This window comes from Rhinolophus ferrumequinum, chromosome X (genome assembly GCF_004115265.2).
Source record: "Rhinolophus ferrumequinum isolate MPI-CBG mRhiFer1 chromosome X, mRhiFer1_v1.p, whole genome shotgun sequence".
NCBI classification, from domain to species: Eukaryota; Metazoa; Chordata; class Mammalia; order Chiroptera; family Rhinolophidae; genus Rhinolophus; species Rhinolophus ferrumequinum.
In genome coordinates this window covers 33,359,406-33,370,699 of record NC_046284.1, presented here as the reverse complement: position 1 = coordinate 33,370,699, position 11,294 = coordinate 33,359,406, and the positions used below count along the sequence as shown (strand labels likewise).

At 49.4% G+C, this 11,294-nt stretch overlaps 1 pseudogene; it reads left to right on the top strand.

Annotated features, from left to right (window-relative positions):
* The first annotated feature begins 1,493 nt into the window (after window positions 1-1,493).
* Window positions 1,494-10,846, top strand: LOC117027387 (elongation factor 1-alpha 1-like; annotated as a pseudogene).
* Window positions 10,847-11,294: the final 448 nt, after the last annotated feature.

Genomic DNA, 11,294 nt, shown 5'->3' with positions numbered 1-11,294 from the left:
GAACCGTATGATTTCACTGATATGTGGTATATAAACCAAAAACAACAAAAGGACAAGAGAAACAAATGAGGAACAAAAACTCATAGACACAGACAATAGTTTGGTGGTTACCAGAGGTAAGGGGGGGGCGGTGGTAGATGAGGGTAAAGGGGATCAAATATATGGTGATGGAAGGAGAACTGACTCTGGGTGGTGAACACACAATGTAATTTATAGATGATGTGATACAGAATTGTACACCTGAAATCTATGTAATTTTACTAACAATTGTCACCCCAATAAATTTAAAAAAAAAAGGTTAATCCAAAAAACAACAACAAAAAAAGAAAAAATCCTTTGGATTTACAGACAAAATATAAAAAACAAACAAACAAAAAACCAAGTGACCTACAAGAGAAGAAAATCAGGTGGCATCAAAATACATGTCAGGATTATAGAAAGTAAGAGTGAAGAAACATTTTTTTAAAATTTAAGTAAAAAGTGTGAGCCAAGCATATTAATTTGAAACTTTCAGAACTCAACACATTTTGTATTCAAGAACTCTTTCTGAGGTTTCTACTAGGGTCGAGTTTGAAGAATAGATAATGAGCATTGAATAGGTTTAATTATAAATCTACAAACTAAAACAAATGTGAAGATAAGAGTTGAAGAACATTCTCTGACAAAGTAGAAATACAACTTAATTTGTGAGCTAAGGAGAAACATAGAAAAGCTTGATGATTGGTGCATATGTCCTAGGTGGGAATCAAAGGATATCATTTAAACTAGCAAGCCAAGTAGTACTGGAAACCTAGGTGGTAAGGAAAATGTGGATGGAGTATGAGCCGAGATCCTTAGGTATTCCAGTATAGACCACCTCATCTATCCTAGTTGATGGCTTCACCTAAGCTTGATCATGCTTTGACCCTTGTGGTATCTTTTAAGTATTTCAAGTTTCAGATAGACTCCATGCTAGACAACTCTCTCTCTCTCTCTCTCTCTCTCTCTCTCTCTCTCTCTCTCTCTCTCTCTCTCTCTCTCTCTCTCTCGCACACACACATACACACACAGCCACCAGCCCAGACCATTCACTACATAACACTTCAATTCTATGTTTTGTAATCTTATGGGGACTCTTTCTCACACACATTCTCAGCCCCACAAAAGTACTTTACGTTTCTACTTTGCCAGCCACCCCATTTCCACCAGAGATTCCAGCTCCAAATCAGCCTGCCAAGGGCTTCCAGGGCAGCTTTATTTACACAGATTTACGCATTTGTCTGTAGTGGCAGTATCCCTGCCTTCAGTTGGAGCCAGACATTGAAAAGTTATTCTCTATCCCAGGAGAGTGTTGAAATTTAAAGACTTTTAAAAAATTCTAAGCTGTAACAGTTTGCTTTAGGCATTCTCAGTTGCTTGCTACTCAAGCCATAAAAGAGCAAAGAACCTTTTTCATAACAGGTTTGCTGCCAGAACACAGGGGTCATGAAAACCACTGCTAAATCTAACCCAAAATGTGAAAGGAAAAGACACTCATCAATATTGTTGTCATTGGACACATAGATTTGCGCAAGTCTACCACTGCTGGTCATCTGATGTACAAATGTGGTGGGATCGACCAAAGAACCAATGAAAAATTTGAGAAGGAGGCTGCTGAAATAGGAAAGGGCTCCTTCAAGTATGCCTGGGTCTTGGATAACATGAAAGCTGAACGTTCGCGTGGGATCACTATTGATATCTATCTCCCTGTGGAAATTCAAGACCAGCAAGTATTATGTGACCATCATTGGTGCTCCAGGACAGAGACTTTATCAAAAACATGATTTCAGGGCCGGTCCGGTGGCTCAGGTGGTTGGAGTGCCATGCTCCTAACGCCGAGGTCACTGGTTCAATTCCCACATAGGCCAGTGAGCTGCACCCTCAACAGCTAAGATTGTGAACAACAGCTCTCCCTGGTGCTGGGCAGCCGGAGGTTGGCGTGAGTTGCCGCGGGCTACCATGTGCCTCCATGAGCAGGCCAGTGGCCAGTGTGAGTGGCCGGTGGCCAGCGTGAGTTGCCATGTGCTGCTGTGAGTTGCCGTGGGCTGCCGTGGGCTGCCGTGGTGTGGAAAGAGAATCCCAGAGAGCAGTTTCCAGGCTCTCGGCCTCATGTGGAAAGGTGCTGGCTTGGTTATTAGATGGCCATCAGCTGTAATCTGATGGCCATATGCTGTGCCTGGGAGGCCATCAGCTGTTACCGGTTAGCCATTGGCCACTAATATAACTGCCGTGGCTACACTAGGGGTTTGTTGTTGGTTGCCAGAGAAGCAGACTGTCATGCAGCGACTCTGGTCCCACTCCCTGCATAAGAACGCACAATATGGTGAGGCCAAAAAGGAGCACCCATGGAGCCATAAATAGGGGAGTCATACCACTATGTTTTCGCCGGCGGCTGGGTTGGAGATACAAAAGCAAACATCTGCCAGTACCCCAACAAGGGGTGTTCCTCCACCCTAGCCTCGCTAGCAGCCAGGCAAGACACAGGAAGTAGGAGCCACAGGATCCACAGTCCGCCGTCCGCTTTTCTGCCTGTCAACCAACCAATCAACCAACTCAGACACAGCAGTTATATCAGAGGCTAATTGGCTAACTGGTTAAAGCTGATGGCCAACCAGTCACCTTTCCATGTGAGGCTGAGAGCCTGGAAACTACTCTCTGGGACTCTGTCCCCACACTTCACCCCTAGGATCTTGCCTCACAGTCTACACGACAAGCATCTTCTGCGAGGGGCCTTGTGTCATATTAGCCTATAGGCACCTATGGGCAGAAAGAAAAAGTAGTCTTAGGAACCAACAATGGCAAATTCCTTCCATCTGGGAGGATACATTCTAGCTTTTTGTCCTGGGAAAGGAGATCGCTGCCACTGGCACCTTTCCCGGTTTGTGGTACCAGACCTTTATGACAACGCTTGGGGTCCCTTGCGTAGTTTCAACATGTAACAGAACAGGGGACTCCATAATAGGCCATAGCGAGAGCACATAGGTTCCCTACAAAATCATCCCAGCATCAGGACCTCCATATACCACAATCACTTGCAGTGGCCAATCGGCCACCACCCAGGCATCACTTGCAAATCATGAGTCAAACCAGCCAACCATGGGGCTATCAGTCCCAAACACCAACAATGGGGGTTTTTGACCCGCCAGGGCAAAGTCCACTGTTGCCAGTCCCCTGCTTTCAAGCATGTGGGTGCTGCCAGCAAAATGTTTCCATTTCTGCCATAGCCCAGCTTTAACAGAGTCTCACTTGTAGTAAGCTGTAACTGAATGGGAGCATCGTTCGATGTAGCAGAGCTTCTACTGGTGCGGGCCCTCCCTTCCGTGGTCTCTCATTCAGGATTCGCAAGACGTCCCACAGACGTGAGGCCCAGTTGCACATTGTGGGAGGGTATTTTGACACCCGGAGGCCTCGCTTCAAAAGGCCGTTGTAGAGTTCACTCATGCCAGCTGCTTGCGGATTGTACGGGGTATGAAACAACCATTGTACGTCCATCTTGGCAGCCTAGTGCTGTACTTCTTGCCCCGTAAAATGGGTACCCCTGTCACTTTCAATGACTTGGGGGCGCCCATAGAGGGCGCACAGCCGTGTAAGAGCGACCACTGTATGCCGCTGATCTGCAGCCAGACATGGCCAAGCAAACATCAATCCCATAGCAGTGTCCACTGCTGTAAATGCGTATATCGCATTGCGGACCTTAGGCAGGGGTCCAATGTAATCCACTTGCCAGCGAGTGAGGGGCACCCTCCCTCGTGTAATCTGCTGTGTCTCCCAGGGGAGCCTCCGCCTTTGGGGGCTGTCCTGGGCACAGATGGCACAGTCATAGCAGGCATCTGCTATCTCCTGCCATTTCAAAGGCAGACCCCAGCGTCTGCTCACCTGCCACATGGTTCAGCTTCCGGCGTGCTGCAATTTCCTATGCAGCCAATGGGCCACATCAGTGGCAGGAGCCCATTCTAACCATCGGACCCGTGCTAGGGCATCTGCTTCATCAATACCTGGGGACACTAATGGGGAGTGACCTGTGACATGCATTAAGGTCACCTCCATTCCCTGCCCTAGATCCCAGAGGACTTGCCACGTGGCTTGAATCCACAGTGGACAGTGTCCTACCACCCAGTTTTGGTGTTTCCACCTAGGGAGCCACAACATTAGGCCCCGGAACACCGCCCAGCTGTCAGTACAAACAACTAGGGGCCCGGGTTCATGGCTGATTATCATCCACACAGCCCGTAGCTCAGCCCACTGGCTACTCTGGCCCATCCCAGTATCAAACCAAATGGTGTCTGTTTGTGGCTGGATACCAGGAGCCGTCCAAACAGCTGCAGCTCCCCGGCTAAAACCATCAGTAAGCCAGGCATCCTCAGGTACTGGGGGCTGTCCTTCTGTGTAGGGTGAGGGCTCCAAGTCCTCCCCTCTAGGCAGAGTGTTTGGCTCAGCCTGGGCTATAAGCTCCACAGGTCCCAGGACCTGTTGTAGCTCTGTGCTCAAAGGGCTTGAACTGAGTATGCTGCAATTCTCCAAGTAGACACCTCACTTGGCAAGGGTGGTGGTCTGTGCCACCCCCATTTTGGGTCCCTGGGTCCATGTAGTGACCCACTGCTGGATGGGATAGGTGGTTCGAACCAACACCTGTGCCATTCCTGTGATGGGTTCTGTGGCCACTAGGACTGCATACACAGCAGCCAGTTGTTTCTCTATTAGACAGTAGCAGACTTCTGCTCTTTTCCACAATTGGGACCAAAATCCCACTGGTGACCGGAGACGTTCCTGCCATTGCCAGTGGCCCCAACTGTACCCCTCTTGGGTTACGTGAACATTAAGTTCAAATGGGTGACCAGGGTCTACTACTTGTAGAGGCTGTGCCTGCTGCACTGCCCATTTTGTAGCAACAAAGGCTTGCTCTATATCCTCTGTCCAATTCAATGAGGCATCCTTTTCTTTATCATGTTATACAAGGGTCTTGCCATTTGTGCTAAATGGGGTACAAATGCCCGCCAATATCCCAGCAGACCCAAATATGTCTGCAGTTGGGAGACCTTGGTTGGCCGGGGAAAGGCTTGTATTTTGTCAATAATTGCCTCAGGTATGACTTTTGTCTTACCTGACCACACAACACCCCAAAACTTGACAAATAAGCCAGGACCTTTTCCTCGTTCACTGCCCAGCCACGTGACTTCAGGCGGCAGAGAAGAGAGGGAGGTGCTTGCTCTAAATCTGAAAGACAATCAGATGTTAGTAATATGTCATCAACATAGTGAAACAAGCCCACAGAGGACAGGTGATCCCACTGTGCCAAGTCCTGGGCTACAAGCCCGTGGCAGATAGTGTGGCCGTGCAAATATCCTTGCGGAAGGACTTGAAAAGTCCACTGCCACCCGTCCCAAGTAAACGCAAACCGCTCCTGACACTCGGGTGCAATGTCAATGGAGAAAAAAGCATTGGCCAAGTCTACTACATAGTGATACCTTCCCAGGCGGACAGTCAGATGACCCATCAAATCGTGAATTGGGGCCGGCCCCGTGGCTCAGGCGGTTGGAGCTCCATGCTCCTAACTCCAAAGGCTTCAGGTTCGATTCCCACATGGGCCAGTGGGCTCTCAAGCACAAGGTTGCCAGTTTGATTCCTCGACTCCCGAAAGGGATGGTGGGCTCCGCCCCCTGCAACTAACAATGGCAACTAACAATGGCAACTGGACCTGGAGCTGAGCTGCGCCCTCCACAACTAAGATTGAAAGGATACCAACTTCACTTGGAAAAAGTCCTGGAAGCACACACTGTTCCCAAATAAAGTCCCCTTCCCCAATAATAATTAAAAAAATCGTGAATTGAAGGCACTGCAGCATGCAAAGGTGGCGTCACTTTATTTAACTCCCTGTAGTCCACAGTCATTCACCAGGTTCCATCTGGGTCCCATCTGACAGCCATACTGGGGAGTTAAAGGGACTGTGCATCAGCCTCACAGTATGTGCCTTCTCCAATTCCAAAATTGTATGACCAATCTCCTGCTGTCCTCCTGGCAGGCAGTACTGTTGCACTGTAACCACGCACCGGGGCTGTGGCAACACTTGAGGAGGGTGGTGAGCATGCCCACATGTCACCGCTTTCACCACCCGGATCCGGAGACGGAACTCTCCTACCGACGTCTGTAAGCTGAGGCCATGTAGCACGTCCACCCCTAGAATATACTCCGGAACGAGGGAGACATAAACCTTGTAGGTACGAGGGGGAAGCCTTCCTATACCCAGGGGTAAGGAAACAGCTTTTACAGTCACAGTCTTTCCCCCGTAGCCATCAATGCAGATTGCCGGTCCGGGGAACAGTTCTGGGTTCCCATAAACAAGACTGCAGTCTGCGCCAGTGTCAACCAGGGCCAAAACCCTCTGCACATAGAAGGTGACCAATGTATGGACAGTTCCACGTGGGTCCTCTGGTCCCCTCTCGTCCCCTCTGACGGATTACCTTGGCCCCACCCCTAATCAAGCTGAAAGGAGTCGGCCTAAAGCAGCAGCATGAAGTCCTAGAGGGATACAGATTGCACTTTCCCAGACTTCCCGTTTGGGCTTTGCTGGAATTGCTGTTCTGGACGCAACTGTCTCCAAAGTTCCAACAAGAGTGCTTTGGGTTGTCGGTCTATTTTTTCCTCATCAACCCTCGCTGCCACAAGATCACGCCACATCTGCATGTGTGAGGCCCATGACCTCGCCCCCTTACTTTTGATTTGGGCTTCCAGGTCTTAACTTTTCTTGTCTTAACTTCCCTTGCCACCAGCTTTCAACATCCCACAGGGTAGCCACAGTGATGGTAACTTCATGGATCTGCCACCGCACATAGGGCGTAAGAATGGCAACCAAGGATCCAAAAACATTTGCAGGGGCAGTATCCTAAACCAGATCTCTCATGCGGGCTGTAAAATACTCCTCATCCGGCCACCACATATGAGGGTTGAACATAGCATGTCTCATACCCATTTCACAGATAATTTGAGTAAGTTCCGTATATGATTGCCATTTACTCACAGTGTCTGGCAGCTCGCCAGCCTGTCCCCATACTGTGTGTACCGCAGCAGTGAGCCACTCCACTAGAGTGTGGTTGCCCTGGTCATGGCCCAACTTATGGCGATTCTGTAACCTTTGTCGCAGGGACGGATGTCCCGTCACGAAGGCAAGCTTTTTTCATTTTGCCTGGGGAGCAGAGAATGCTGTCTGCCCCCTCATCCCATAAACGTAATAGCCAAGCCGAGACTGGATGTCCAGGGCACTGTTGGCACCGCCTCCCCAGCTCCTGCAACTCAGTGGGAGTGTAAGGGGTGTAGGTTGTGAACTCAGTCACTGCTGGGTTGCCGGCAGCAATACTCCAGGGGCCCAAATGTTGCTCATGCTTTACCTTTTGCTTTAAGATGGGCCAGGCATGGGGATTGGGAGCTACATTGTCTCCATTCACGTTGTCTGCCTCTGCCTCAGAGTCTCCACTATGGGGTTCCTCCTGTAACATGTGGACCTGAGCTTCCAGCACCTCCCACAGGGATTGCTGGTCCCGCATATGCGCTATTCCAGCAAGTGCCTCCTCCGAGTTATGACACAACTCAGTGAGGACCTCCTCTAACTTGCAGTCCCAAGCTTCCAGCGCCTCTCCCTGGGGCTGCTGGTCCAGCACCTGAGCTATTTCATTAAGCATGTCTTCCTTGCTACAACGCAATGCTGCGAGGAACATCCAATCCACACAGCTGGCTGTACCCTTCACCTCCTCCAGCAACTGCTGAGCTAGAACCTGCAGGGCCCTCTCCTTGATGGCTGAAGAGACATCCATGTCCTTTCACTCCTCCTCGGGGGTCCAACTCCTGAGAAGAGTGGCTACCAGGTACCACACACTTTATGGGGGCCACATGTCCTCCTGTCCAGAGTCAGACGCCATTCCAACCTGGCTGGAATCCTTGCCGTGCCAGGAGTCCGATTGGGTAGAGGCTAACAGGGTGGCGTCCCATCTGGAGACTTGAATCTCCCAGACAGACCATGACTCCCTTCCCGGCACTGCTCCTCACGGGCCTCCTGAAGCTGAGTTTTCACATGCACAAACTGTTCCACTATCCTTCGGAGAGCTTTGCCCGGCACCATACCCTGCTCGCTGTGCCATGTGTCATGTAGGGACTCTGGTCCCACTCCCCGCACAAGAACACAGGGAGCAAACATCCATCAGTACACCAACAAGGGGTCTTCCTGCACCCCAGTTTCGCTGGCGGCCAGGCGAGACACAGGAAGTAGTATCCACACGATCCGCAATCTGCTATCCGGTTCTCAGCCTGCCAACCAACCAACCAACCAATGCAGCCACGGCAGTTATATCAGTGTCTAATTGGCTAACTGGTTACAGCTGATGGCCAACTAGTCACAGCTGATGACCATTTACCACCCGAGCCAGCACCCTTCCACGTGAGGCCGAGAGCCTGGAAACTGCTCTCTGGGACTCTGTCCCCACAGAGACTGCAGATTGTAGCTAGCAAGTGGGGTTAGCAATCGCGGATGGCAGATTGCAGATCATGTGGATCCTACTTCCTGTGTCTCTCCAGCCGTCAGTGAGACTGGGGTGCAGGAAGACCCCTGGTTGGGGTACTGGCGGATGTTTGCTTTTGTGTCTCGACCAGCCGAAATCGGGGATATAGTAGTATGACTCCTCTGTCTATGACTCTGTTGTTGTTCCTTTTTGGCCTCACCATATCCTGCGTTCTTGTGTGGGGAGCAGGAGCTGAAACCCCACATGACACATGGGCTGCCATGAGCTGCTCTGAGCTGCTGTGTGCTGCTGTGGGCTACCGTGTGCTGCCATGAGTGGCCGGCAGCCAGCATGAACTGCTGGGAGCGGCCCTCCGACAACCGACGACCCACCACCTCAGCGGGGGGGGCGGGCACAAGGCTCATAATACTAGCATGGGCCAGAGAGCTGTGTCCTACACAACTAAACTGAGAAACAACAGCTTGAACTGGAGTGTGGGAAGGGGGGAAAAACAAAACAAAACATGGTTACAGGCACATCTCAGGATGACTCTGCTGTCCTGATTGTTGCTGCTGATATTGGTGAATTTGAAACAGGTATTTCCAAGAATGGGCACCCCTGTGTGCATGCCCTTCTGGCTTACACACTGAGTGTTAAACAACTAATTATTTGTGTTAACAAAATGGACTCCAATGGAGCTGCCCTAGAGCCAGAAAACATATGAAGAAATCATTAAGGAAGTCAGCACCTACATTAAGAAAATCGGCTACAACCTTGACACAGTAGCAGTTGAGCCAATTTCTGGTTGGAATGGTGACAACTTGCTGGAGCCAAGTGCTAACATCCCTTGGTTCAAGAGATGGAAAGTTACCTGTAAAGATAGCAATACCAGTGTGTTGGGAAAGGGCCAGGAGAGCAGTTTCCAGGACTCCCGGCCTCACGTGGAACAGTGCTGGCTCAGTTATGAGTTGGCCATCAGCTTACCCAGTTGGCCATTAGCCACTATTGTTTTGTATATAACTGCTGTGGCTGCGTTAACAAGTGCGGGTCATGTGGATCCTACTTGTTGTGTCTCAACCAGCCTCCATCAAGACTGTGGTACAGGAAGACCCTTTGTTGGGGTATTGACAGATGTTTGCTTCTCATGTCTCTACCAGCTGCCATCGAGAATATAGTGGTATGAACCCCCGTTCCGTTGTTCCTGTTCAGCTTCTCCTGCATTCACCTGCCTGGAACTGAGACCCTGTATTACACAGTGGAACCATGCTGCTTGAAACTCTGGATTGCATTCTGCTACCAACTCATCCAACTGACAAGCCCTTGTGTCTGTCTCTCCAGGATGTCTACAAAATTGGTGGTATTGGTATTGTCCCTGTGGGTTGAGTGGAGACTGGTTGTCATGCAGGGACTCTAGTCTTGCTCCCCACACAAGAACACAGGATATGGTGAGGCCAAAAAGGAACACCAACAGAGCCGTAGATAGGGGAGTCATACCACTACAGTCTCGCTGGCAGCTGGGTTGGAGACACAGGAAGCAGTAGCCACACGATCCGTAATCCACCATCCGCTTTTCTGCCAACCAACCAACCCCTTGCTAACTGCAATCTGCACCTGCTAGCTCAGCCATGGCAGTTTTATTAGTGGCTAATGGCTAACTGGTTACAGCTGATGGCCAACTAGTCACAGCTGATGACTATCTACTACCCAAGCCAGCACCTTTCCATGTGAGGTTGAGAGCCTGAAAACTGCTCTCTGGGATTCTGTCCCCACACTGGTGTTCTCAAACCCGGCATGGTGGTCACCTTTGCTCCACATTACAACTGAAGTAAAGTCTGTTGAAATGCACCATGAAGCTTTGAGTGGAGCTCTTCCCAGGGACAATGTGGGCTTCAATGTCAAGAATATGTCAAATATATTTTCATGGCAATGTGACTGATGACAATAAAAATGACCCAGCAATGGAAGCAGCTGGCTTCATGGCTCAGGTGATTATCCTGAATCATCCAGGCCAAATCAGGGCTGGATACGCACCTGTGCTGGATTGTCACACAGCTCACATTGCTTGCAAATTTGCTGAGCTAAAGGAGATTGATCATCATTCTGGGAAAAAGCTGAAAGATAGCCCAAAGATTTTGAAATCTAGGGATGCTGCCATCACTGATATGGTTCCTGGCAAGCCCATGTGTGTTTAGAGCTTCTCTGACTCTCCTCTTCTGAGCCATTTTGTTGTTTGTGACATGAGACAGACAGTTGCTGTGGGTGTCATCAAAGCAGGGGACAAGAAGGCAGCTGGAGCTGGCAAGGTCACCAAGTCTACCCAGAAAGCTCAGAAGGCTAAATGAATATTATCCCCAATACCTGCCACTCCAGTCTTAATCAGTGGTGGAGGCAAGGTCTCAGAATTGTTTTCCTCAATTGGCCATTTAAGTGTAATATTAAGACTGGTTAATGATTACAATACATTGAAGAACCTTCAGAAGGGAAGGAGAATGTTCTGTGGACCATTTGGGGATTGTGTGTGTGCATGAGTGTGTGTGTGTGTGTGTGTGTGTGTGTGTGTGTCTGTGTGTGTGTGTTTGAGAGCTTATAAGTTATTAGTTTTTAAAATCAGTACTTTTTAATGGAAACAACTTGACTAAAAATCTATCTATCACAGAATTTTGAGACCCATTAAAACAAAGTTTAATGAGGAAAAAAAAGAACAAACAAGAGGTCCAAGAAAATATGAAAGATGATGCTGGCTTTTTTTTTTAGGTCAATCTTTTCATCAAGTTAAGGCAATATCCATCT